Raw genomic sequence first — 24,017 nt, 5'->3', positions numbered from 1 at the left:
CCCCTCTGATGGCAAGCCTCAGATATTCTCAGATTTCTCCTCTGCACCTGTCTGATTTCACTTTTCTTTGTGACATTGCATAATCTGCGGTGATCAGACAGCAAAGATCAGAATCAGACACTTTTACGATGTCAATGACCGATGCAGGTTCTTTTTTTCTTCCGGACTGAAGGCAGTTTTACTCTTCACTGTCTGAGCTTATTAAAGCACGTGAGGGTAGCAGTGGTTGAGGAGCAGTTTTGTAAGAGTGACCAAAGCAAACAAGATAATATTCCATGTTCCTATTGGATAACCACAGGTAATGAGCGAAGCTCCCCCTCTTGAATATAAATTAGACTCATCGCTGTGGGCTTATGTTGCACAGATGCGTGCTGTATGACCTTGCAGTATAAGGACAAGAATATACTGGCTCATTAGCAAATAATAATAACGTTAAATTGATGGCTGATATATTTCTGGGCCGCTGGCAGCACCAACCAAATTTAACATCTCATATTGGCTTAGACAAAGCCATTGACACTTTAAAGTGAATATCAAGCATGAGCTTGAGCCCCATGAATGTGAAACTACAGGTGAGGGTGTGGGGCCACAGAGGAGGTTGGGTCCAATGTTTGATCTGTTAGACTTGGTGATTGAAATAATTGACATCTTCCCCCTTCTCCTCTAAGCTGAGCTGTCCATCACGGCATTACATCTGATGCATGTCATCGTCTCTTTGTGTCGATCATGAAGGAGTGCAGTCTAACACCTGATGCCCGCTTGTTCTCCAGTTCGGGCGGGCTGTCAGTCACATCTGTCAGTCACATCTGTCGCCGCGGGTAATGAGCGCAGTTGTGTCTGTCTGTATACCTGTCCAATTTATTTCTCTGTGCGTTCAACACATGCTTTTTTGTGCATACCACTGTGCACGTGCATGCTAATGGAAATTGTAATAGCGGTAGACAGGGATTCGCTGATATGACCCTAAGCAGTAGGACTAGCCACCGGTAGCTACTGTGATTCGAAAAAGGAAGGTAGCATGCCGGAAGGAATGTACTATTGTGGCCCAGCAGTGCATACATTATTCATTAGTTGTACTCGCATGGCTGGTGATGATGATTTTATCAAATCTGGCAAGGTGGGTGGTTGGGCGGAAGCAAACTGGTATCCCAAATGTGCGTATGTGCATATCTTTTTGGTCCATTTTCCAATACAGTATGTTCATGAATTTCAATATATGTTTAGCAAGAGAGATGGCAGAAGGCATGAAATGGGAAACCAATCTCCTCCCCTCAGCCTTTAACTGATAATGCCATCCCCCCACCCACACGCGCACCCAGATGAGGTGTGATAAGGATTGAAAGGTGGAGTCTATTGTGTTCAAAGGCCAGCTGCGGTGTGAGGGAAGGCGCGTAAGAAGTATGAATCCAACGTGAAGTCACGTCGCAACATTTTGCCATAATGACAGACAGACAGACACACACACACACACACACACACACACACATACACACATAGACCAACAAACTAAACACATTACCAGCTGAAGTAGGGTAGGGAAGTAGGGTAATTTCCTCATAAGCTTACATAGAATCTGATTTCTTTTTGGAACCAGTGCCAGTAGAGTTGTGGAGTTTAAAAGAAAATGCAGGTTTAAGTCACTGTTGAAGTGGCTTCTCTTCTAAAACCCTGGAACTCTGCTCATATTTTACATAGTCAGTGGGGAAGACAGTGTAACAAGCTACACTTTCAAGCGCTGCTACCACACAGTCTGTTTGTTTAACAGAAAATGCGACTTGTGAAGTGCCTTCCCTGTTAATTTACTCCTACTAACTGCAGAGTGCATAGCTGAGAACAAACGGTTCACATAACAGGAGCAGCATGATGAAAGATGAGCACAGACAAAGCAAAACAAGCAAACAAAGAGAAACCTCCGCCATCCTGATGTTTCTCCAGCCCTCCTCCCTGCTTACATAACATCCTCCACCTGCTGTTGTTATTACCTCCTATGTATATTTCTTGTGCCGACATGCCATCTCAGCCGTTGCTCCGTGTTGCCCTTAAACAACTAACCAATTCCTCCCCACGCCTTTTGCATAATTGCATTACAGCCCAATAACACAGTGTTTGGGCAGGACTGTGGGAACTGGTTGTCTGAGTCGCCCGTTCATCCTCTTGGATTGGTTATTTCCTGTTTCAGCCGGCTCCTCGCAGGACAGGACCTTCTCCAGCTAATTTGTTAGATAACACAGAGAAAGAAACAAACGGGGGGAGACAGACAGAGAGAGAGAGGAAGGGGGACAGACTGGGAACAGAATGAGGTGCGAGGAGACAGACTGACAGCATATGTGCACACATATGTACACACAGGCTTCCCACAAAAGAATCGTAATAGGCAAGAAGCCATGCAACGCACGGTACTGTCTGCGTTAAGGTGAAATGTCATTATATGCCTGAGGGTATAAAGCTCTGAATGTGTGTGTGTTGTGCGTGCGCCTCCACTGTTAGCGACTCTGTGCTCGCGACTGTCTCCCCTCTCTCCCCTGTGGAGGCTATGTCAGGTCCTTTTGTTGGGTAGATCTGTTACCTTCCCTGCCCTTTGTCCCGACATGTTTGCTTCTATAAATGTTAAATACTTCCGAACAGTGGTTGTTTCAGGAGCTACACTGTGCAGCAGATCATCAGCCTATTATGTAATCGTCTCTGTTTTTTCTCCTAAAACCCCCGTGTCCTCAAGCCAAACATTTTGCTAAGTGATTTGATGATGGGGGAATTGTTTTCTCCAGAGAGGAAGACAGTCGTTTATTATTGGAGTGTATTTTGTTTAATTCTTTTTTTTTAGCTCATATTTGCATGTTTACAGACGTACACGTTCGGCTGAGTAAAGGCCAGACATTTGTGTAATCTTCCTGTCTCCCCAGCTTAATCTTAAACTAAAGTAACAAGCAATATAGGGCTGTTTCTAAGACCCAGCTATTACATTACAGGTCCAGTGTAAAGGATTTAGGGGTTTTAGTGGCAGAAATTGAATATAATATAAAGAATTATGTTTTGTATTAGTTAGTATAATCAACTGAAACTAAGAAATGTTGTCTTTACATTACCTTAGAATGAGCCTTTTCCATCTCCAGAGGGAGGGGGCGCCGCCATGTTTTCACGAGTAGCTCAGAATGGATAATTCAGACACTAGACTGTGGTGCCTGATTGCCTGTTATAGCATAAGACATATTTCAGTGTTCATTGCTCATACATTGCTGCTGTTTTTTGGTTGTGTACTCTCCAAATATTTGGACATGTTATGCTGCTTATAATTACCATATCAATAAAGTCCCTTCTTAGTAACCATTCTCATAAATTAACAGATTTCCAGTTTTAGTGAAGTTGAGTGCATGCTTGTCCAAGTGGGCAGCACATGAGCCACTCTGATCAGGCAGCCACTCACAACGGGTAGTGAGTAGTAGCGTTTCTAGCTAAAACCTATACACCTAAATTACAACAAGTACATTTTACTCAACAGTGTGTGTGTGTGTTTACACCCGTGACAATAGATGAAAGACTACCTGAAAGTGTCACTTACCAAATCATGGTGAGAAAGGGCAAACTCAGAGCAGCGACATGGACTCACGACTGCAGCCATTTTATTTTTACATCCCTGATTCCCAGAAAGTTGGAACAGCTCATAAAATGCAAATAGAAATAGAATGCAAACATTTACAAATGAGCTGTGTTTACTTTTAACGACGAAACCTTCTCGAGTCCATGTAAAAACAAACTGTATACAATGGTGCGTTACACAAAGTGGTGACCCTCGACCCATCCTTGCTTTTGGATGTCTGAACCTTTCAAGGATGGACTTAAACATGTAGTGATGATATGAAGCTGCGATTTAACTCGTTTTTTTGTTTTTTTTACACATCTTGGCAAAAACAGTGCGTGGAACGGACAGTGGAGGAGTTTAAAGTCCTGAATTGTTTTCTATTGACGTCTCGATGCCTCTTTGCCAAAAATCTGGGTCACTGTTGGAATCCGTTGCAACTGTTGTGAATCCAGCTGAGTGAAGGAGCGGGCTGCAAACTTCTCAGAGCTGCTTTTTCAAGCCTACAGGTGGTGATATCCAAAACATGAGAAAACAGTAAGAATAGCAAAAACTACTGAACGTTCTGCCTTTTTCATTCAAAGCCTGGTGGGTTAGCAGATAGCAAAAGAAAAATAGGCGGAGGGGAAAAAAACAGACAAGAGCGAAGCAGCAGCTTAACAGGTGCTACAGATGCTCTCGTGGAAGGTTTCCAAGGAATGAGATGGATTCTTCGTCTTCATCCCTGAGCACCTTTCTCAGCCCTCCACTCCACACTACATCTCTATTCTGATGCGTTCACACATTTTACTAACTTTTCAGTTGGAAAAAAAATGCTCGTATTTACTCTGTCAATCTATTTTGTTTTTCTTGCAGGCGAATGTGTTTGCATCTGCACACGCATGCTGTCTGTGCGTGCCTGTGCTCGTCCGCTGTGTGCCTTTGTTTTTTTTTTTTTTCTGTAGAGGCCAGAGAGCCAGCAATTAAAAAGAGGACTGGGACATCTAAAGGCTTAGAGGCACAGACCCAGCACACATGCTGGCAGTCAATTGGCAAGCCGGGGGAGGTGAAATTGAAGTGAGTGAGAGAGAGAGAGAGAGAGGAAAGGAGGAGGAGGAGTGCAGGATGAGTGCATGCAGGAGAGAAGGGGAGAACCAGAAGAAAAAAAAAAAGAGGGCGGGCTCAGACTCAGGCAGAAGCACACACACACACACACACACACACACACACCCTCTCCTCAGCCTTCAGTCTGGTCTAGGCGTGCAAGAGGCAGCATGTGCGAGTATGTGCTGTAGAGAGCGTGTGTGTGTATATAGAGTCCAACGAGCGCGCTGTAGTCCGGGAGAGGCGTCTCTCATTGATGCAAGGATTCCCCCTCTGTTTGCTCCCGGAGAGGACACGTGCTGACTTTGTTTTAACCACCACAGGGGAATTAACTACTACTACACACACACACAGAGGAAACACCGGGAGCTTAAGTTGAAGGTAAATGGATAATTTTTTATTTATTTATTTATTTATTTTGTGAGGATGTTTCAGGAGCTTTTGCGAGGGACAGAGGACAGAGAGAGATAGAGTTGCTTTGATGTTTGAGATAACCGGCTTAATTTTCCTGTGTTTTAAGACAAGAGATTAGATTGTGAACCGCTTGAGTGAAATTCAGTGTTTGTGTAAGAGAGAGAGAGAGAGAGAGAAAAGGAGGTGAAGTTACAGAGAGGAGTCCATGTGTGTGTGTCTGACTTCTTCAAGGAATACAAGCTTTTTGTTGTTGCTGTGTGTGTTGATGTCTGTATACCAATGTATTTCAGATGGCATGCTTTCTTACACAGTGTATCTCTATGTATGAGTGGGACTTCTCTGCTTGGCTAGTACAAGGAGAGACTGTTTGGTGGTGGCACTTTTTTCTTGATGGGTCTCTCTCTCTCTCTCTCTCTCTCTCTCTCTCTCTCTCTCTCTCTCTCTCTCTTTTTCTTTCTCTTTCACACACACACACAAAATCGTATATTGATAAAAATATAAGAGAACTGGAATTGCAGTACTGCTTCTACACATTATAGTTGAATAGCCGTCCTGCTGGAGCCAACGTGTGTGCGTTGATGAAAGAAGTTCATCAATCATTAATGTTCACACTGGGACATTGCCTAGTTTCCTACTGGAGGTAATGTGGTGATAACAAAATACCTTAGCAGCCCTCCTGGACTGGCACTGACGTTTCCCCGCCACAGAACAAACGTCTCAGCTCAAAGGGCAAACATGCAGTAGTAACACATGCTGCAACAGCGCGTGTATTTGGTCGCGTGCTTTTAAGTACAGGAGAGCTGACATTACTGGAGATAAAGTGAAATATCAGAAGGAAAAAAAAACCCAAGCGGCACTTAACGCCTTATCAAAAGCTTGTTAGAGAGCCACAGGCGCAGGTCAGTCCTGGAAATGTGCTGGTTATGCCATCAAAGGTTCACAATGCAAAAAAAAAAAAAAGAAGAAGAAGAAAGAGATATCGTAACGGGTTTGGATCTGATAAAGACATTAGCCTACTTTGTGTTGTGTGGAAATATTAATAGAGGATGGGAGAGGATAAACAGCTGAAGAGCAGAATAGAGCAGGACTAGACAGACAAAGAGGGGAGACCTACTGTAAGAGCTGCTGAAATTCTTGAGGGAACAGCAGTTAAAGGCAGCACGGCGCTGAAGACTTGGCAGGGAGTGAGAGTAACCGATAAGACAGAATAAGAGAGAGAGAGAGAGAGAGAGAGAGAGAGAGAGAGAGAGAGAGAGGGGCTAAGGGACAAGTTAAAGAAGATTGAAAAACAAAAGGTGGAGCGTCTGCAAATGTGCACTCTTACCTCCTGCTTCAGACATGTTTACCATCTGTCACTCAAATGTGTATATGTGTGTGTGTGTGTGTGTGTGTGTGTGTGTGTGTGTGTGAGTGAGTGGACGTGCGAGGTCTCAGCTGTGCAGAGGGTCGTCTTCAGGCATCCAGATTGCCAGAGAGTTATGAGGGGTCAAAGGGCGTTGAGTCTCTGCTGTTCTTTCTCTTGCCTCACTTTCATGCTTCTTCTCCAGAGAAGGAGGGAAAAAAAACAAAAAAAACAAGTCCCCTTGGGTATTTGGTTTGGTCCATTAAGAAGAGTCAGCACGGGTCAAATGAAACGTAGTAAAAACGTTATAATGTGACAACAAGTTTAGTTTTGCGGGTCATTTTGTTATTAAGTCCTGGATTTGATTTCGGACAATTACAGCTTATCATTGTATTTAAGATATGCAACATTTCTGCATTAAAGTGTCTAAAAATTGATAGACCTTTGTTGTGTGTTTTGTTGAGTTGTCTACATTATTCCAAATTTTGGTCACCTGTCGTACTTACTTTTGGGTAAACACCAGACAATCTGTCAGAGAGTGAGGAAAGAAGTTAGTGAACGTGACTCAACGTAACATGCGTAAAGTTGTAATGTGTTATCTTGTCTGTAAACATTTTTGGGTCAGGTCACATAGATTTTCATCGGTAATGGTAGCTTTTTGAGCAATATCAATAACAACTCCCATGATCCCACACTCAGAGCAGTCATCACACTACGTCTTTGCCATTCATTATTTTCACTGCAGCAGAAATTACATACCGTGCGCGTGTAAGTGTGCAGCTTAACATTTCTGTGGTTTTATTTGCAAGAAATCTAAACACTTGTAATTTTGGGCGGCATCATATGCCACTTTGATCCAAGGTGCTTTGCAATTAGCCTCTCATTCGCAAGCCCGATGGCAGCGAGCTAGCATTCAAGGGGCTCGCCTCACCATCTGGAGCGATATGGGGTCCAGTGTTTCACCCAAGGTCACCTCAACATACAGACGGGAGAAACTGGGGAACGAATCCCCATCGCTGTGATAAGCAGAGGACAGCCACTGCAGTTTAGTTATTTAGTAATTCATGTCAACTTGTCAACACCATTGTGCTGCTGTATTTTTTTTTAAGAAAACTTGCACTCAGATCTTTCACAGAACCCTGACAAGGTGGTAAATCACGAAAAGGTTGTGAGCCATATCATTGAGATTTAAAAGGCTATCAAATACTGTAAGTGCTTGTTTTGATTTTGAGAAAACTGAGACATAACCTAGTCGTCTCTCTCTCTCTCCCCCTCTCTCTCTTTGCTTTCCTGTTATCTTCCCTTCATGTTATCTTTCTTGCCACAATTCACTGCTTCAGTTGCCGCCATGAGGAAGTTGAATATTGGCAGGGTGTTTTGAGGAAGTGATCCGTGAAGGGATTCATAGTGGCAGATAAAAACTGGTGTGTGTGTGCGCGCGGGCGCGTGTGCTTTTTTTCTTTCTTCTTCTTCTTCTTCTAAATTTACAAAGACTTTTGCGAAAAGCCCAGGGGCTGTGAAAAGGGGAGAAAGCCATTATCTCATACACTGTTACACACCGCTCATCCAGCGTGTATGTGTGTGTGGTGTCCATTTACTACATGTGCAGGTGTGTGTTTTGAACAAATATGTGTGTGTGTGTGTGTGTGTGTGTGTGTGCATCCACACAACCATGTGCTCTGTCTGTGTACAGTAAGCTAATATAGTGTGTGTCCGTGAAGGGGGGGATGGGGCTCCGTTAAGTGAGCCCCTGTGGCTGTGTGAGTGTGTTTTTATTGTGTGGGTGTGTGTGTGTGTGTGTGTGTGTGTCCATAGTGACCCAGATTGATACACTGCACTCATGCTAAGTCAGCCCACCTATAGGGCAGATATAGGTAGGTGTATTCTCTTTCACACATCCAGCCAGGTTCACATAAAGCACCCACACTCCAGCACTTGTTTTTGCCTTTTTTTTTTTACGAGGATGCTGCGTTCACTTACATTCATGCCCCGACCTGAAGCCGCAACCGCTGCACGAGTACAGTAACACCAAACACACACAGTCCCAGATATTCAGAAGCATATAATATACCAGTATTCTATAAATACAAATGTTTAAGTCATATTTATCCTTTGATCTGCTCATGGTAGGCTCATGAAGCACTCAACGCATCACATAATACATTATCTAAATGGAAATGATAATAATAATCAACGTTATCATCGTCAACATGGAAACTCAAGCTTACTGTGAATGCCCCTCACATCTTTATCCTCCACAGTGAATGTGACTCTCGTGACCTTGTGGCAGAGCAGACGAAACGCCCCCTCTTTTATGATTACAGATACAGTACATAAGATGCAGTTTGATGAGCATGTGGCGGGCACGATAAAGGGATGATGCAATTAACATGAAAGGGATGATCTCCTCTTCTCTCTCATCTTCGTCTGCCCGCCTCTCTCGCTGTCGGAAGACGCTCCATCCCTCTCTTCCTCAGCGGTCCACTTATTTCTGCTGTTAAGCAAACACAGGGCTTATGCAGCCCCCGGTGCCCACCTCCCCACATGCAATCAAGCTGTTTAAATGTTTGTGTTTGACTGTGTGTGTGTGTGTGTGTGTGTGTGTGTGTGTGTGGGTTCACTGTGTGTCTCTCACTCTCCCAGTTCTCTGCTGCTGTCACTTTGCAGTGCAGAAGCAGACAGATATTGTCGAGCTCTGTTTTGGGAAAAAGCCAAGACAAAACTGACAGCTGAGGGTGGAGAGACACTGAAATCTTTTTCTTCCTCTCTGGTTTCACAGAGTGCGTCTAATTAAGGCGCCGATTCTGTCATGGTTGCTATTCAATAGCAGGGGGAATCCCTTTGCAGAGTAGCTGATGTATTAAGGCAGTGGTTCTCATGCAGGGGGTTGGGACCCCCCCCTCCAGTGGGTGACAGGGTTAGATCTGACAGGTTGAGAGATGATTTACAGAACAGGAAAGCAGGGGAAAACATTTTTACACACAAACTGATATCAGCTTTTTCTGATGTTTTCAATCTTCATTTTTCCTTTGAATGATAATGATTTTAACCTCTTTAGGGCTCTGAAAATCAACCCAATCACCAGAATGAATGTTAGCCAAGTATTTTTCTGCAAAACCAATGATGAGTTAAAACCTTAGGAAAGCATGAAGTGTTTTTTCTTAAATGCTTGTTTCTGTTGTCACGAATTAAGATGGTCCAACTTGTCTTGAACATACACCTAGTTTTCCTGCTGCAAAACACAGACAGAAAGTACTCTACAGCTCCTTAATACACCCGGTTTGGTTGCCATGAAACCGATGGAAATGTCTGCAGATCTTCTTCTTCACACCCTAAAACAGAGAAGGAAACGTCTCCAGGTATTTTTAAAAATATCGAGTGGTGTAACTCAAACTCCAGTCCTCCTTTTGGCAGCCTTGTTGGCTTGTAATAACATTTGGTGCACTTCATTCTTGGATGTCCCAGCGACTGGGCTGACACTGTTCAAATAAGACAAAGTGAAATATACTCTTTGGTCGATCTGGACACATACCACCTGCAAGTGCTGATAGGTCACAGGTAGATACTTTTTCCTGTATTCCCCTGTATTAGCTTTTTGCACAAGCTCAGGAAAATCTGAGATATTGTGCAAGACAAGCGAGGCCAAATGAGTCAGTGCGAACATTACGTCACGCTGACGTGTTTGCCTATGTGCGTCCGTTTGTAATGTCGCTCGTCTGGTTGATCGGGACTACAGGAGTTGTTAGCGTGTGGGTGGGTGCGCAACATCAGGTGGAGAAACATTTGTTTTGTGCAAGACTTCTCAACATCGGCCCCCTGATGAGAAGAAGTGGAAAATGCATGGAGTGGGAGAAGCAGAAGGGGGTGCCTGTAATTTGTAGACCGGTCCAGGCGGGGGAGGGGTGTCTCGGAGCTGACATGAGCTGGCATGTGTGCCCTCTTTCATTTTTTTTTCCATCTTCTGTATGGCTGTATCTGCTGATGAACTGGGAGTTCCTTCCTTCCTTCCTTCCTTTGCTCCCTCCCCTTTGTTTCTTTCTTTCTTTTTCTGTCATGCCCTCTTTTTATCCCTCTGTCTTGCTCTTGCGGTCTCTTGCTCCATCATCCCTCTTTTCTTCCGCTCTCGATGTGACAGCATTGCCATCCCTGTCATGTCTGCCCATTATCTGTGATCAGTGTTGCGTTCGAGCCCACACATCGGCTCAGACTGCCAACCGATGATGTGTAAATGCGTGTGTGTGTGTGTGTGTGTGTGTGTGTGCATGTATCTACATCCCATTTGATATACAGAAGATTAGATCTTCATATTTTTTAAGGGTGACCTCATTTCAGAAGAGTAGCAAAAAAGAAAACAAGCAGAGGAAGATGAATATGCATAATTGTGTTTACCGAGTCATTAGCAAACAAAGGATGTGTGCAGCGCAAACAAGCTGACATGTGTCATCCCCAGGAAGAGGGCGAGTTAATGTGGTGCAGTGTAACGAGAAAAGCGCACTCCGAGAGGAGACGGGAGATGGGAAAATGTTACCTGAAGAGGAAACTGCTGTAAAAAAGACTTGAGAGTGAGAGAGTGAGAGAGTGGAAACACATTTGCGTGTGAAATGCTGAGTAGGGATTCAAGGGAGGAATTACTGCGGGAGAGGAAAGAGCGTCTTCAAAGTCTTTACGCTTTGTTGGTGCCGGGGAGGTTTGGCCTTCCTGGGATCTCCTTTTGTTATCTCTGCTTGGAAATCTTTACACCCCCTACTTTGTGTGTTTTTCTGTCCAAGTTTACATCCATGTGTAATTAAAGCAGAGGAAACAGGCCACTTGGCCTTTGTCGCTCCTCTCCTCTCCTCTCCTCTCCTCTCCTCTCCTCTCCTCTCCTCTCCTCTCCTCCTTTCAACCCCCACACATTACATTTGCTGCATGAAGGCGAATGCCGGCCAGCGACACGGTGCTCATCACATAGTCACACTTCACGTTCCTGCTCGTTGACCTGGAAGCGATGCAGTGCATACAAGGTGGTCTCAAAAGCCTTATGTGTGCATTTGTAAGTGTGCCCATGTGCAAACGTGCACGAGAATATGTCTGAATACGTGTGACAAAAGCGTGGATGGAGGCTTACGGGCAGAGCTGTGTGGATTTCTTTGGCTCTTTGGATTGAATTTCTTCAAGGATAAAAACACCCCTGTGGTGAGGGCTGTGTAAGGTTTCAATCAGGCTGTGTGTTTTTTGTTATTGTCCTTTGGTGCATTTGCTTTCAGACACGTGAATGTGTGTGCATATGTGTGGTCAGATTGCCTTTTGTCCTCTCCCCTCAGGCCCGCACTCGGATGTCAGTGAGTCGTGTGGAGCTTATACAGGTCACTAATGCACTGAGAGGGGAGACTCTATTCACCATAGCCACTCAGAGCCCAAACAATAACCCCCAGCTCGAGTCAGCGCAGGAGCTCAACTCCCAGTAAATGGACCCATTGACCTAGATCCAACCCCATCTACTGAGGAAACGCCACGTCGCTGACATGTTGTTGACGTGCTTGTCTCAGTGATAGTGTTTGCCATGAGATGCCTTTCAAACACTGGCTTGAAGTAGCCAGGGATTAGATGATGATAACCTTCATAACCTTTTTGTTGTGACTACAGTTTCCCCACAGTGGCATATGTTTTTTTTATCGTGAAAAATGGATAATTCCTACTCCCAGCTGAAGAAAATGCATTTTTCAGGCAGATACTGATTTGAAAAAGAGAAATGACGGTTTTCCTTGTGGAAATACAGATTTTAGATGACAACGCGGAGGTCATTTTTCAGTTATTGTCATTGATTTGACACATCACATGATGAAACCTATTTGCCCTAACTTTGTCTTTACATTTGTTCACGCCACTATTCAACTAAAAATATGTGTAGCAATTTTTGCTTAAAACATTCAAAAATCAACTAAAGATCAACAGATACAAAATAAACGATAGATAGGTACTGACGTTAGCATACCAACCAGCTAGCCCTGCCTATCCTAGATCTTGTAATACCACTTTGTAGCTCAAGGGTTCAAAGTGAGTCACTGTAGCGTCCAGTCTGCCCTCAGTCAAAAAATGAGAGTCTCAAGATGTAGCGCTCGAGGACAAGAAACAGGTTCACCAGCAGAGAAGAGTCTTGAAATAGAAGCAGAGTTAAGACTGGTGTCGCTTTACACCACAGGAGACTGTGCTTGATGAGTAAACTTACATCCAGAGCTGGACTGAAACCTTTTTTTCCTTCCCGATACCAATTCCGATACCAGGGCCTATAGCGATCTGATACCAGTTTGTGTTAAGAGCAAAAAACAGCTTAGTGTATACTACCAACCCTGTATGGATAAGATATGATTGCTGTAATTGTTGACTGGCCTGACTCCGGTAGACCCCATTCTATTATTATCTATTTTGATAGTCGGTCATAACCGAAAAAGAACAAAAAATAAGACATTTTGGAATAAATAACAATTCCTTTAATGCAAACATGTTGCTTGTTACCCTGTTTCCTCTTAGTACTGTAGACATAAACTTAGTCTGTTGTTTGTGAAACTGACCTGATGTGCTAAATGACTGAAGCGGTTTTGTTTTTGTTGAAGTCTGCAGAACACTGATGCAACAATCTGGGCGTAGGTCATTCTCTGAATCTGTCACACCTCCCTGTGTGCAAGGGTGTCGTGTGTGTGTGTGTGTGTGTGTGTGTGTGTGTGTGTGCATGGAGGGAAAATCACAAATGAAGAAGTAGGTAGACCTTTACCTACTTCTTCATTTCAGGGTTGTTTTTCTCGGTAAACAGTTGACCCGTTAAAAAAAAAAAAAAAAAAGTGAAAAGCGCCGTGTGTGCTGCAAATATTTACATCCTGCGTTAAAACCATTGAGCTGGAGGTTTACTGTTAATGCATAGATTTGTGCGCAGACCTCAGCTATGTCTGTCAATAACTGTTTTGGATTGTTTGATTTTTTTTGGGGGGGGCAGTTGAAACCTTATCATATCTTAACCTCCAGGCAGTTTATCATAGGTAAGGTTTGTGCACCCCAGACCCATTCTGTATTGATTTGGAGCTGTGTGTGCGACACAGTGCGGTGGCCTGCTGTTTGTCTGTCACATTCTTTCTGAGCATTTCTGAGCCGCTTCCCTAACTGCGGCGCATTGTCTCAGGTCTCCCCTTCAAGGGGCTGCTTTGTTTGCAAGCGCTGCTGTTGACTCAGGTGCAGGGATGCACTAAGATAACTTCCCCTTCCACTTCCCGCTGTCCCCCTCCCCCCCATCTCTCTGCAGTCTACCTTTGTGTTGCTCAGTCCTCTGCCAGTAACTTCTTCCTTTACGCTACCTGCTTACTCACCTCTGTCAGTTTGTTTTTTTTTTTTTTTTTCTGTTTTGGTTTGCCCCAGTATCCCTCTCCACCCTTAATCTTTCATTTCCGTTCTCCTCTGTCTTCTCCCATGGTATCCAGTCCACTTTTTCTTTCCCTTCTTACCTGTCCTTGTGCGGTCATGCCAAAGCCTCTCTCTTGCTCCCTGGTAATGATTAGGGTAGTGCTACAAAGGATTTGCAGAGCCTCAGCAGAAATCATAATTAATAAAGTGATAACAGTGTTGCTTTGCCTTTTAATTAACTGTCTTTGCAGTTCTCTAACAATTTGATTTAAACCAGGGTACACTAATTCCTGCATATCGTATTGCTTCAGTATTTAAACCCTAATCACGCAATCTTTGTCACGCTTAGATTATATATTAAATATATAGGTGGATGGATGCATTTTTTTATGGCCAGTAGGGAGCAATTCCACTGTTTTCAAAAAGAAGTTTGATGTATATAAGCTTATGAGAAAATGATCCTACTTTTCAATTGATGGTTTGCCTTAGCAGGCAGTTTCCTAATGATCACTAGTTTTCAGGTGTTATTCAATGCAGCATGATGTATATTTAGTAAATTATGATCCCATTCATTTTAAAATAGTCGACCCACCCCAGCATCCAAATATGGCCACCTCAGGCTCTAGAAAACCAAAATTGCCGTGGCTGTAATGCTTTAAGGCTTCTACAAGCTAATGGATGAGGTCACAGTGGGTTAACAGTTGATTTTTAAATCGCAATCACAATATCTTTGTTGCACTTGATGTGGAATCAGCATATGCCCAAAACTCCATCAACACATCCAGGTTAGCAGTCGTTTCAGTTTATTCTTGGTAAGCATATGGCATGGTTTTTCTTTTGCTAAGTTTGCTAAAATAAACAGCCCCTCCATTTTCCGGTTCTATTTCCTATCTCACATCCACAACCCTGGATTACTGGGGACGAGAGACTACTATCAACCACATGTAAGCATCTGAATGAATTGTTCCCCAGTTCTTACATTTTGATTGCGAAAAACAGCAGCAAACAACCATTTGTCCTTAAAAATGATCTCTGATGTTCTTACAGACAGTGCGGTCACACCTACGCTCGCTAACACGAGCAGTAACCTCTGCAGTAGCTCTCACCAGATTGTCTTCCTGCACAGTCGTTACTGACAACAAACGGGGGGCCTGTTCACATCCGCCCTACTTTGACCTGACACAACATCTATCTCTATCAGCCCCTCAGGACCTATCAGCAGCACTCCACCTCTTTACCTCTCATGTCTCCTTCCACCTCAGCACACATCATTCATCTCTCTACCTGTGGCCTAACACTCTTATCCCACCAGCTCCACACCAGCTCTAACAGCCTCTCATCCCCCTTTCAACACCATTATATATATTTTTTTTTTTCAAACCCTCTTGCCCCTCTCATCCCTTCCCCCCCGCCCCGTCTCAGCCTCCCACCTCAATCAGTCTACCTTTGCCTAAAACCCTCTTATCCCTCTCTCTGGCTCACTCATCCACCCTGTTATTTCGCTGTCCCCACAGCTTGCACAGAGCGGAAGAGGAGGTATTACCCACCAATTTGGCACCATTCACACCTGCCTGTACTGTCTGCAGGTGTCTCAACAAGTCTGTGTCTGGCAATATGTGGTGCCAAAATTAAGACACTGGGCTTCAATAAGTTAATTTGTTTCAACAATACACTTTTCACACTAAAAGATGAAATGAATTCCCTCTACAGAGTTGCCACAATATCTCAGTTACAGGGAAAAGGCTGGAAATAATGGGAAGGAATCCCCTTTTCAAGATGGCCCAACAAGCCTTAGCGCGACTCAATTATTTCAGGCTTAACAGCTCTATGTAAGTGTGTCCCATCGCACTTCATTACTTTATTGCCATGTCAACCAAGCTGAGAGGAATTTCAGTACAACTTCGTACATCTCTACAGACTATAAAGTGGTAAACGCCTCTGCTGGTGGGGACTTTGACCTTTTAACTTTCATGATCTCTTACATGCTCAAGAGCCTATAGAAAACACTGACAGAAAGGAAACAAATCCAAAAGGCATAATAGTTCTCCTTTGATTGAATCAAAATGTGGCAAAAGCGTGTGGTTTTTGCCACCCTCATTGCTCCAGTTTGTAGATTTTGCCAGTAAAATTCCAAAGGGATCGCTATAATATATTAATGCTTTGTAAAAGAATTGATTGACATGGACAGATGGAAACTACACTCACATTGGCCACGGATGACACAGCTCTCCGGCGTTTAATGAAGCCCCAGATGTACAGGTCTAATAAAATGCACATGCTGCCATGCATGAGCGTCCTCTGCCATCTGCAAGTTGCATATCATTGCCCACGTGTCAATTGGAGAAACACAGATTCCCTGCCACGTCTGTACAGTAGTAGTCTCATTTTAACGTCTTTCTCTCTCTATCTTATTTCGACACTCCCAGCCGCTCCTCCCCCCAGGCTGCGTCTCAGCCCGCAGGGTTTCTACAGTTACAGGCTGAAACTGGAGCACAGTCAACGTCTCGTCCCACTCCTCCTGGATAATTAAACAACACTTCTTTTGCCGCTGCTCCCATGTTTGGAGCAGCAAATCAGGATATGAATATTCTGTTGATTGGTTTTGATGACTGGGAGGCAATTGTCTGCGCAATCACAACTTCATCAGGAAAAAAAAACGAAAAACAGTCAGCGTTGATTGAGGAATGGCAAAATAAAAAGAGGGAGATGATTTCTAAACATTTAAGAAAAAATGGAAAGAGTAGTTTGCCATGAGTCACGCTACCTGACGCACTGTATGGCTGTACTCTACAAACAAGAGATTTCGAGTGGCATAGTAACCTACAATAAGAGAGCAAGATGGATTTGATTCAGGCTTGCACACCTTCCTCTTCCATCAGAACAGGTGAGAGAATACAGAACTCTAATCTTTTCAGTAGCCACATTAGAATATACATCTTGAAATATCATAACGGGCGGTAAAATCAATGGGGTTTCCTGTCTTTGAATTCATCCAGGGACTTGCCGATCGCTGAGCTTGCACTCGGCAGCAGCAGCAGCAACAGAGCGGAGCGTCAAAAAAAAAAGCTGCACACACTCATTGACTCTCTCGGGCCTCTCGCTCAATGGAGGACTTGTGCTGGAAGGATTTTCTTTAAAATATGGTAATCCCTGACTGCACCGAGCTGCAGAGACAGTCGGCTGAAATCTGAGTTAAGGAGCGTACAGTGTAAGCTCCCGGAAAGACGGAGGAGCGTATTTAATGAAGTTAGTGACACTTGAGGAGTAAAGTGGAGTGAATTGGCTGCCACTGAATTCCAATGCCCTTTATCTTCCCCACTTGATCCTTGCGTGCCACACAGACCTCAAATCTCAAATCTGTTATATGTAGGGCGCGGCAATATGGCCTTAAAGTAACACTGCAAGATTTTTAGACGTTATCGCTGTACACGGTACGTATCTTGACTTTTTGCTACTCAGTGGAAAAATAACCCCCAAACATCGCAGAATTCTTTATTAAATGTGTTTATCGGTATTGTGGGGATGACATGATTTTGATACTTTCACAGAATATTAACTCTGAGATTTTTGATAGATAATGTGGATTTACTCTTGTACTTGATTTCTCTTCCATCCCCCTGTCTTCAAACTTGCCGCTGTCTTTATAAATTAGTTTAGCTTTGATTTCTTCACTCTGTGCCACGGGCCTTTTCTCACAGGAATTAGCCGTACATCTTCTCTGCTGCCGCTCTCAACACAAACCCAAATCTAGATTCTTTTGTACTCTACCTCTCTGTTAGGAGATGACAAATGAGGGGACCGCAGTAAATGAATAACAATCATCTCATTTCCTCCCACTCCACTTTGTTCTGTCGGGTTTTTTTTTCTTGTTTTTTTTTTTATGCTACGCCCTCCTCTGTGGCTCCAAAATGAAAGAGCTCTTCAGGAAGGGAATTACGATTTTGTCTCTCACCAGTTTAAAGAAATTAATGTTTGATTTGAAGCAGCAGCCGAGACGCATGCTCGCAGGCACGCTGTTTGTGTATGTGTGTGTTTAAGCTAAGGGAGGAGGGGAGGCTTTGCGCGTGTCTTGTCAGATCCCGAAAGGATGAATAAGAAGCTAATCTCCCTCTCCCAGGGAATTCTAGCAGTGATGTCTCAGACAGTCCCGTCTCAGAGGAGCTGTGGGAGTGCAGTGGAGTGTGCGCTCCCATCTCCACAATGGAAGGTTTGCGTAGCATATCTGACTGTTATCTCCACACTGGATGGATATAGTTCCTCCTCAAATGTGAACAATGCACACACATACCTTGGCGCGCGCATGCAGACAGGCACTCGGGAATAAGCCCCCGATCCTTGTTTGTTTGGACTATTTAGCCTCCCTTGCACCTAGTCCTAACCCGCGTGTTATTCACGGTGTGTTGTTATCTTTCGAAGCAGGTTTGCTCGGGGTAAACAACAACAAGGAAGCCCAGGTGCTCACGCATGCACGCAAGCCTGCAGGTGTGTATGCCAGAAGGTGTGCGCGGGCGTGTATGCAAAATCGCGGGGGAGAGCATGGAGGCGCTCTGATAAACCCTTTTCCCAGATTGCCATGGTATGGCATCTTGGGATGACGTTTGCACCCATCTTGAAATTCCTTTGTTTACCCCCCAGAGTGTTAACCTCAGTGACTTCATTCCCTGCCCTGTGGGAGGTGGTATGGTAACCATTAGAGGAATGTGAAAGGTGCGGGAAAAGACCCTAAGGGAAGGGTCAGTCCAGCGACTGCGTCATGTGGTTTGGGGCTTTGTTGGGGGTTGGTCGTGGTGGAAGGGTCCAGAGAAGGGTCAGAAAGATCAGTCAAGCTTCTCAGGTTACAATGTCTAGACTGATCAAGGCTGCACTGTTTGGATTATCAGTAAACCTAACAATAAAGGCTACAAATAACCTCATTTGGAATCTTTATTTAGCCTTTGGATTGAGCGCACATTTAAGGATTACAAGCCTGAAATGTTTGAACTCAAAAGACGGTCCGGTCCAAAAACTATGTACCATCCGGTCTAAAACTAGCGTGGGAATCTTGAGAATGTATTTGATTACATCATGTCGTCAGTCTTTCCTGTGCTTGTGTAATACGCTCTGATTGACAGCCAATAGCTACAACAGCGAAACGTCAGTGCTACAACAACAGTACATTCCACTATGTAACACAAGGCATTGTACACAGAATGAAAGACGTGTCACCTGTCACCTAGTGAGGCACTTTTTAAAGCAGGGGAACACTTGCTATTATTCATGGACGAGATCCTGTCTAGATACGTTCGAAAAAGCAAATAGATTTTATTGATGACAGTTTCAGAATAAAGTTACACATGCAAGACTCCAGAGTAACTTTTTCAGTTGGTAGCATTGGTGCTCCTTACTCAAAATCTCAGGAGCACCAGCACAACATTTAGAAGCGCCACTTAAATCGGCATGCAACACATTCATATCTTCCATCCTAAGCACATTACTGATACAGAAATACAGAAATAACAGCGTTCTGTTTTATTTGAAAAGAAAGAGCCTTAAGAGTCTTGCGGGCCTGCTGTTAGAGTAACAAACGTGTTGCCCAGCAACAATAACCATGTATATACTGAGGAAGTGGATCTGATGATCGGTTGCCAAAACATTACCTGCGAAATACGCTGTTCCTTGGAATGATGGTGAATCTAAGAAACAAAATCATGGGGGCGGGATATTTACTAGCCACACTGGTGCTCCTAATGCTATTTTGAGTAAATGGTGGCAGTCTGGAGGCCTGACATACTCCAGCAGCCATCTTCACTTCTATGGCGTATAATTTTATTTAATTTTTTTTTTATTAAATTTGATTTATAATTTTTTAATAAGTTAGTGCAATGAGCGAGTAAAACTATGTGAAACTATGAGTTTGAACATTGTTGGAAACATCTGGACATTGTGACAGATGTGACATTTTATCTCTTTAAAGCAAGTACATAAATGTTGGGATTTTGGAGTACAGGCGCTCAAGTGATTTCATGATGTGATTTCAGCAGCCAGTCCAGCCTGCGGTCTAGACTATGACAAGCTTAAAATAATAATGAGATAGTTTTGGTTGGCCCGTATTCACAGTAAAGCACCGTACAGTAGAGCACATCCACGTCATGGGTGGTTTGATTGTGGAAGATCCGAGATGTGTGTCATGTAGGGCGGAGCTGTGAGACAGGTGCAGAGATGAAAAGATTGGCAGTGGGAAGTAGGGTGTTGCCTGCTCCGTGGCTGTTCTGACAGGCCTTTGGTATTTTTCCAAAGAGTGTGAGTGTGTGTGTGTGTGTGTGTGTGTGTGTGTGTGTGTGTGTGTGTGTGTGTGTGTGCGTGTGTGATTGTGTTAGTCAGAAAACCTGCTCACAATTCTCATGGGATTGTGCAGGTGTTACCGACTGGAAGCACGTCTGCCTTTGTACTATTGTAGTCTAGCGCATGCCACAGAAAACTACCTGCATGAGTGTGTCTTAAGTGATAGACGTGAGAGCCCAAAGGTGTTGAGCGTCTTTCTGTCGCAGCCGTGGCAATGTGAGTTTGACAGCACCGGTACAGAGTTGTTTCTGACAGCTTAGGTAAAGCACATCCTGTCCCGGTGCTCAGCCCTGTCTCCGTCTCTCTCTGTTTTTGTGCCGAGCAACCGTTTATTACCTGCTTGTCTGTCGCCATCTATTTGACAATCGATTAACTGTTACAGTAATTTTTAAAGCAGAACGTTTTTTTGGGTCTTTGGGTTTTGGACTGGTGACTGAAGAAGCAATTTGAAGATGAAGAGGCCTCCCTTCCCACGAGCCTAGTCCCCCCTCTGATTGGTCAGTTCATGCACACCTGACCCAGCACTGTAAACAACAGCAAAGCAGCTTGTCAAAAAATCAATTCTTGCATATCAGTATGCATAAATTATGCAAATGAGCGATCTGACGACCTAGTGTGATGTCACAAAGTCACAGAATTAAAGGCGGGACTACTGGTGAGGCACTTGGTTGGAGCGTTTTCTGTTGGAGAGAGGAGCGTCTGTTCACGTAGACTTTGACCTTTGAACTTTCAAGACCCTTTCTATGCACGGCAACCTTTATAAAGCACAGAAGGAAAGGAAAAAAAATGTTTCACCAAAGTGTTGGAGAGAAGAGCAATAAAGACACAGCTAACACTGTGGTACCGATACTGCTATAGATAAGTATTAAAACCGTTTAAAAAATATTCAGAACTGATATCTATCGATACGTTTGACCAGCGCAAGGTGTAAGTGATGAATTCTCTGAATAAAAATCAAATATCAAGTTGTAAACGAAGCAGACATATTTTTTTTTTTACAGATGTATGTTTATGGTTTAACAGTGGACCATGGAGTTTTATTTTCATCAACATTGTTCTTTGTCCCTCCTCAGTGTGTGTGTGTGTGTGTGTGCGTGTGTGTGCGCGTTGGGCTCATCTGTGAGTGGGCACGTCTGCATGGTAATGGTGCTTTGGCTGCTGTTGCGCGGGCCATTGTGTTAATACACACTCCCGATGTGTTAATATACTGCGAGAATGAGAGCGAAACCGGGCGACCGAGAGAGAGATGGAGAGAGAGAGCGAATAATTATGTTTCCCCTTTTGTCTCGGCTCCCTCAATTAAGCCTGAAGAGAGGCAGCCAGAGCACATGTCTACTTATCCACTTAAAACTCGGCAACAATAGGACCCCCCTCGCTGTCTCTCTCCCCTCTCCCCCTGTCTGCATCTCTTCCTCCCACTGTTTTCTCACTTTTTTTTTTTTTTTCCCGCATCAAACTTCTATTCATAGCGCCGTTCCCCAATATGTTTTCCTCTCCTCCTTCCCCTCCTGTGTCTGCACCAACCTCGGCGCCCCTCCGCCGCCCCCCCCCCTTCTGTATGCGTTTCGCCTAAAGCCTCGCCTCACCTCTCAGCTCTTCGTGGGTTTTAGCGGAGTCCCCCCGCCCCTTCTCCCTCTCCTCGTTACCCTGCTCCCTCCTCTGTGCTCTGCTGCAGGGCACGGGGAGAGGAAAAAAAATACAAAAAAAAAGAAGAGACTAAACATTTTAGACTGTACACCGCCAGAGGAGAGACAGCGGTTTGATATCCCCCCGTGTTAGACGGGATTGTTTTGTTTGTTCGGCCCTATACGCGCGTTCACCGGCAGCACACTGGACTCATATAGATGTATAGATGTAGTAAACCCCCCACATATAGTGTAAACATTTACATACTTCCATTGAGACAATATGTTATCACCTTTTATGTATAGATCATTTTAATTTTAAGTTAAAAGTCCTGTGTTTGCGTGCCAGATTAGAAAAGAAAAGCAGGACTAGCTCCCAAATAAATATCCAGCACCTGTCAAGCATTGTGGGTGCATTATACTGTGTGTGTGTGTGTGTGTGTGTGTGTGTGTGTGTGTGTGTGTGTGTGTGTGTGTGTGTGTGTGTGTGTGTGTGTTTCTGTTTGTTTTAGGGGGGTGGGCTGTGAGCATGAGAGCTGGGATGAGTCTGATGAGGCCGGATGCGATGGAGGAGGAATGAGAAATGAAGGTTGGAGCGAGAGGCAGAGGAGAAGAACTATCAGGGTCAAGTTTAGCTTATGTAACCGCTTCCCACAGCTGGACGGGGTTAAAAAAAAAAAAAAAAAAAAAAAAAGTGCTGCAGTGGCCAAGTTTAAATACAGGAACACACACACGCATACTGGCATGGTGCGTTGTCAGAGCTGACCTGCGTGCATGGTTTCTCCTCTCATTGTCCTTTGCACTTCTCCTTTTCTGAACTCTCATTTCTGTGAATTTTTTTTTCCGAGAACTGTGACCCGGATGGCGTGTCGCTTCACGGCCCTAGAGACTAAACAAATTGACAGCCTTTTATCTGGTGGTGATCGATAATAAAAGCAGCGGCGGAAACTCAGACCTAAGGGAACACGCCTCGTGCTTCTCTATTCTATTCTGAGAAAAAACAAAGAAATGTCTGACCAGATGTAAGAGATCTAAATAGGCGCTATCTGCTTTTGCAATTGTTAAACTCACCGCGTTTTGTTTGATACGAGTGAAATAATTTCTCCTCCATTGTATTCCTGCTTGTGGGCTTATCGGAACACGAGCAGATCTGACAATAGTATTCACAGCATTTAGGGCAGCAGTCAGATGAGCTCGCCGGAGGCCTCCCAATGCTGCTACTAACCGACTGAGAGGGATCATCAGTTCTGTCTGCCTCGTTCTATGTACGCGCTTACAATTTTCATCTGGTTGTAAACTGGAAATATGTGCAAATCCACACAGAAGGCGAGCATGCCTGCACTCGCATACCTTCACACTATACATAGCACATTATGGAAATCATGGTCTACTCTAAGCAGCTCAGGGCTGGTATTAGGGAAAATTAGGTCGTGTTGGCATGGATCATTTAATTGAGTCTTAAGCAGAAAATCATTCTCCGTAGCTGCTTTCATCTCCTGTCATTTTACCAGCAGCTTGAGTGTGTGTGTGTGTGTGTGTGTGTGTGTGTGTGTGTGTGTGTGTGTGCGCGCATCTCTTTGTCTGCAGGGAAACAAGGGGTGTTTTCCCAAAATTTCCTGTGCACATGCCTGTGCATGCCTGCAAGGTTTTGGGATGGCAGTGAGTTTTCAGGACGCAGTTCAAAGAAATTCCTCTTATTTGTGACTTTTTTTAACCCCTTTCTGATGATCTGCGAGTTTGTATATGTGTACATTTGAATGCAAGTCCTGTTTTTACACTTGCCGTGTTGCATTATCCTTACTACCTGACCACCCCGTCCTCTAGTCTCTTTATTCTGTTTCATCCCATATGCCACCTCTTGTCCGACAGACTCCCTCTCCAGTGCGCTCCACAGCTTTCCTTTACACTTGACTTCACCTGACTTTGTGCGACGTACCTGGCGGATCCTCTGCAGTAGTTAAAGAGAGCCACCGCTCCCTGTTCGTGCTCGTCTTCTCTCTCCTCCTCCTCCTCCGTGTACGTTTGACACGTCGGGTCACTTTGAAGTTGCGAGAGCTCCACTGAAACATTCCTCTCCCTTTCTTGTTCCTCTCAGGGCAAACCGACGCCGACGTTTGAGGATGTGTGGAGGATCTTGAAGTCGGCAAGAGATGACGCTGCGCTGATGTGGAGAAGCTGGTGATGCTGCTGCGTAACCACAGGTAACCGCAGTTTTTTTACACATTGTTCTTTCATAAACAACGAGAAATTTGATTGATTCATAATGTCCTTCCAGTTTGTCAGTATT

The 24,017-nt window shown here is 44.2% G+C and overlaps 1 protein-coding gene across 3 annotated transcripts in view; it reads left to right on the top strand.

Annotated features, from left to right (window-relative positions):
- Positions 1-24,017, top strand: part of LOC119031161 (T-lymphoma invasion and metastasis-inducing protein 1-like) — an 82,179-nt gene that overhangs the window by 17,670 nt on the left and 40,492 nt on the right. For 2 of the 3 annotated variants that reach the window (XM_037119422.1, XM_037119423.1), the window contains one exon: positions 23,826-23,931. The gene's annotated coding sequence lies outside the window, so the exon portion shown is untranslated. Of the gene's footprint in view, positions 1-4,791; positions 5,039-23,825; positions 23,932-24,017 lie in introns of those variants that run through there. The other variant, XM_037119421.1, reaches the window with a different exon arrangement.

This window comes from Acanthopagrus latus, chromosome 13, assembly GCF_904848185.1.
Source record: "Acanthopagrus latus isolate v.2019 chromosome 13, fAcaLat1.1, whole genome shotgun sequence".
In the NCBI taxonomy this organism is placed as follows: Eukaryota; Metazoa; Chordata; class Actinopteri; order Spariformes; family Sparidae; genus Acanthopagrus; species Acanthopagrus latus.
This window is presented reverse-complemented; position numbering and strand designations above follow the sequence as displayed.